We start from the raw sequence: 4,981 nt of genomic DNA, 5'->3' as shown, positions 1-4,981 counted from the left end.
CAGATGGTATTGGTTAATTATTTTCCAATTCCCACGAGCAAGACCCTTAGCAATACGTGTGAAGAAGACACGTAATAAAAGCCAAAAATCTGTACTCTCAAGATCGCTGGAAGCAATCAAATACAAGTTATTAAGATAAGTGCTCTCTCTCTCTCTTCTAAATGGCATTGAAAACTTTCAAGGTAATAAGGTGGTCCAGGCTTTACATTATTGTGCAGTCTAGACAGCAACAAATGAGGAATAACGTCCGAGGAGATTTAATCTCTTCCTATCCATTTAAGAAGGATGCTGGTAAAAGATTAATATTACAAAATGATCATTCATAAATCGGTCTGGTGGATTCTGTCAGTATAATATACTGACGGAATAAACTCTGCCAGTCTGATTGGCCGAGTGGATAGCAAATCCGCTCTCCAGCCAAAAGGCTGCTGGTTCAAATCCCGCCATTGGTATGGATGTTGTGATTGTCTGTGGAAATACCAGTGGTTGTCTGCGGTAGATGGCGTTGGTGTAGTTGTAGTCAGTTGGTGATTGAATGGTCGAGACGGAGTTGTACAGCAGGTGCCCTCCCTCGATGAGTTCTTGGACTCCCTGGAGGTGTCAAATAATAATAATACACCATCTCATCGTTCGAACATTGTGAGACAGTTTTTGAGCAAAAGCCAAGTTTGTGTGTTGGATCACTCATATTCACCTGATTTAGCACCCTGTGACTTCTTTCTCTTCCCCCGACTTCATTTGCCGGTGAAAGGAAAGACATACGACACCATTGAAAACGTTCAAGCTGCAGTAACCACGACCCTCAACAGTATCCCAAAAACCGATATAAAAAACTCATTTAACGAATTAATTGACCGTGCCAAACGCTATATCGAAGCTGAGGGAAAGTATATTGATTGAAATAAATGATTTGAATAATTATAATTGGCCTGTGTTTTATTGTCTATCAAAAGTTCGATTTCTTTTTGGACAGAGGGTGTAAATCATTGTTTAATAAGTATATTGGTATATTGCGTATATTGGGCCTTAAGGTATATTGGGCCCACATTTTGCCAGCTTCATTGGTCGAGTGGTAGAATTATTTCTTCGTCCACTGTGAGATCACCATCCCACTTATTGAAGGCCTGAAGCGGCTTCAAAAGTTCATAGTTTGGTCTCTAGAGCAGGGTTTCCCAGACTAGGTAAAAATGAATTTAAAATACGAAAATTAATAAAAAATACAAAAAAATCCTTAGCCCACTCAACGTACTAATGTACTTACTATACATTTTACAACTTTTCGAAGGTGGACTCTTATTTAAAAAAAAAAAAAATCTTAGGAAAATTCTACTGCTCCAATGATTTAGCTTTACAGCGTGTATTGTACTCTACGGCAAGATACTTTGAGATTTGTAACAAGTAATTGTTTTGTTGGGGACAAAATTTTTAGGGGATTTCTAATATTAGAAACCTCTAAACCCCTAATTTTTAATATGAGTAAATTCCAGCCTTTTTAATTATATTACATAATTTTTTATGTTTCATTTAAGTTTTTCAAGTAATCGGATGTAAATTTCATTTTTTTTTATTTCTTTTTTTATTATTATTATTTGCATTACATGAAGCTATGTTACTCAAGTTTGCTTTACAGAATAGTAAATATGATGTCTAACAAATATGTGCAAATATTTTTAAAAGAAATTTTATCGAACTTTATAGATAGTGAGTGACCCATTAATTTTGATAAAAGAATGGATCATACCTGACATTCCTTACTGGAGTTTAAATAACATTACTTGCTACCTACTTCCTGTATCATACATTACTGTGATGTTATCTCGGCTTCTGTCAGTCTGTTAAATCCTGGTTATGATGTAACATTTCCCCTCCTTCCCTTTCGCCCTTTATCCCTTGCTTACCTGACCTGTTTGCTAAACTGGCCGTACTTAGTTCTGAATATGAATTTCAAAACAGTAAATTAACGGTGTGAAATATTACGAAATTTTCACTATGACCTCTTGTATTGTATGTGCATGAATCTAAACTATAGTTTTCACAAACAAACAAAAACGGATCCACACATGAGTGGATCCTGTTTCTGTACAGATTTACACATGCATATAATGACTCTTGTCAAGAAATATGAGAATAAATGAGTGCGTAGTCCCATTGTGGACATATTAAGTTGTTAATGACAGTCCTTGAATAGAGTGGTAAAAGGGAACTTTGTTTTAAATTAGAGAAAATGTTTCATTTCCATGTGCTTTCTTGATTGTGATCTGCTTTTGGATATCACAATGGTCGGTGAGAGAAATATATGGCGTACTGTATTGAAGGGATTTGTTTCATTTTAATTTAATACATTTTTATTTAATAAGTTGAGATCTATTATGTAGATTTTTAGTCTATATACAGTAATTAAATTTACTATTTAATTTACTATTTAATTCCAGAAATTTAATTTACAATACTATTTAATTTTCTGGACTCCTACGCGTTTGCATAAGTTAATGGCAAATTATAAAAGCACCTCGTTAGAACTTTCTTCGTTACCATTCTTAATGTTTTTAATTAATCAAAACCATTATTCCGATATATATATAACAAAAATATTCTATTTCCAGGACTAAAGGAGAAGGAGCTCTGCTCTTTGGGAAATAAAAGGCGTTAGAGAATTTATTTATTTATTTTTAATTTTTTAAATCCGATTTCTATATAATCACAAAAATGCGGGGCTATTATTTTAATTGATTATTAAAGTAATCAAAATATTACTAATAATACTAACATTAAAAGAGTACTATTTTAATTATTAAAACTATAAACTGATATGCAAATAAAAATAATATTTTCACTTTTTTTTTAATGTACAAAAGAAGGGGTCGGCAACCTTTTCAGACTCGCTGGCCACATTCAACTTTTATTTTTAATAATCGGGCTGTAAGCGTTTAATTAAGAGAAAATAGTGAGCGAAAAAAATACTTAAGTTATCAATTTTTATTATATGAATTCTTAAAAAAAACACAGAAATATTTAAGGTACGAGATATGAAACTCAATGAAAAATTATTATCACGTAAAAACAAAGTAATATAATTTATGCATCACAATATATGTGTCTCCTAATGTGACTTTTGTGATTGTTCTCCATTAGCTGAATTATCTATATCCATTTATAACTTGAGGTGCAAATTCGAATCGAAGCATGCAAATGTTCATCAGTTAGTCGAGAAGAAAATGTATTTTTTTCTAAAACTAATGGCAGAAAATGCTTGTTCGCAAATGTATGTACTTCCAAATGCGACTAGCATCTTCTTCGCGAAATTGATTAATCCTTCAAAATTTTTTGGTAAGCATCGATAAATTTTTTTGGATATTTTCTAACGAAAATGCGTTCTTTAATGTTTTATTGTATTGTAATTCCAAAACTTCCATCTGTAGTTGGTTTAGCACGTCATCAATGTCGACATTAAAAGAGTTCAAAAATAATCGCATTTCGATGCTATTTTTAAGAAAATCCACAAATCCGCAAATTATTTTTAATTTATTATTCATATTATAAAATGTATTATTTAAATAATTCAACATATGGGCCACATGCCATGCAAGTATGGTTTATGGGGCGCCAAAAAATGCATGTTTGGGCTGCATGCGGCTCGCGGGTTGCCACCCCCGTGCACTAAAGGATCGTGACATGCTATTTTCTATGCAATATTAAGGCATTGTCTTCTGTGAAAACGATAGTCTGCTAAAATCTGTAAATTTTAAATTTCTCATCGCCAATGATTTCCGAACTTTATGAGGCAGCGCCCCCACTATTTCAAAAAACACACTTTCATTGCGTATCTTTTTTCTTTAAATGATTTTCACTAATAATACAGTATTTATTTAGCCAAATTTAATAAATTAATACATTTTATGACAAACGCATAATTCGAATAACATAATAATTTTAATATTATGGTCTTTTATATTATTTAAATAAATATTTAGAATTTTCCAGTAAATGATTAGTTTTGATTGTTTTTGAACGCAAATCAGTTTTTCGTATTACAGTGTTCTTAACTTGCAAATTCATGCATTGTGCTGAACAGCAATAGTGTGATGGAAGCCGTTACGTGGACATCGTACATCAGAAAGTCGCACCTTAACAGGTCGGGAAATTTTGCTCTCAGCTATACCATAATTATAATATTTGGTTGTACATAAATATCCGGAATGCAAAGACACTCTGGACGCACTCTTCAAATGCATCCCTGCCTGTAACATGGAATCATAGTACCTAAAATATTTATTAAATCTAAACAGCATTAACACGGCTAATTAAAGTTAAGTAAATTTTGATGAATGTTTAAGCCTTTGGTTTAATTTTTAAGTTGCTAGAAATGAATGTACTCGCGTTTATATATATTTGCTGCTCTTACACTCATAAAATTAACTGTGGAAATATTCGTTTGGTTTACCTCTACAGTTTTCATTATTGTTATTCCTTTGGGCACGTTGCATTCAAAAATAGGTGCAGCTTGTGCAGCCACTGCTGTAACCTAATTGCTTCTCTAGTAACCGCTGGTGCCACCATTACCAAGAGAATGAGAATTCCACTTACCAGATGGAAATATTTCCGGATGCAGTTCAGGCAGTAAAATTGTGTGCGTATTATATTTTAATATACGTATTTTTATTTCTAAATGGATTTTGTTTTCTAAATTTGCACTGATTATATATATATGAATCACTATTTAACTACTAAGCGTGCTAAATAATGATAAAAGTAGATTCTGTTTTCGTTGAATCCCTTATTTGTGGTATTTTTCAATACCAGCAAATCCCCGAAAAAAATATAATAATAGGAATTTAAAATATTAGCATTTAATCATAAAGGTTAAGACACCTGAATGTGTGCATCAATCTATGAAAGTATGGATGTATAAAATCTTACGATTTTATGTATGTATGTATATGTATGTATAAAATCTTACGATTTTATACATACATGCTAGCGA

At 32.2% G+C, this 4,981-nt stretch overlaps 1 protein-coding gene across 3 annotated transcripts in view; it reads left to right on the top strand.

Moving 5' to 3' along the window:
* Positions 1 to 4,578: 4,578 nt before the first annotated feature.
* Positions 4,579 to 4,981, top strand: part of LOC150108925 (myocardin-like) — a 456,675-nt gene continuing 456,272 nt past the window's right edge. For all 3 annotated transcript variants that reach the window (XM_090411030.1, XM_090410986.1, XM_090411004.1), the window contains exon 1: positions 4,579 to 4,627. The gene's annotated coding sequence lies outside the window, so the exon portion shown is untranslated. The remainder of the gene's footprint in view (positions 4,628 to 4,981) is intronic.

Source organism: Typopeltis vanoorti, chromosome 2 (assembly GCF_054136105.1).
Source record: "Typopeltis vanoorti isolate ZY-2024b chromosome 2, IOZ_Tvanoo_1.0, whole genome shotgun sequence".
Taxonomy (NCBI): Eukaryota; Metazoa; Arthropoda; class Arachnida; order Uropygi; family Thelyphonidae; genus Typopeltis; species Typopeltis vanoorti.
This window is presented reverse-complemented; position numbering and strand designations above follow the sequence as displayed.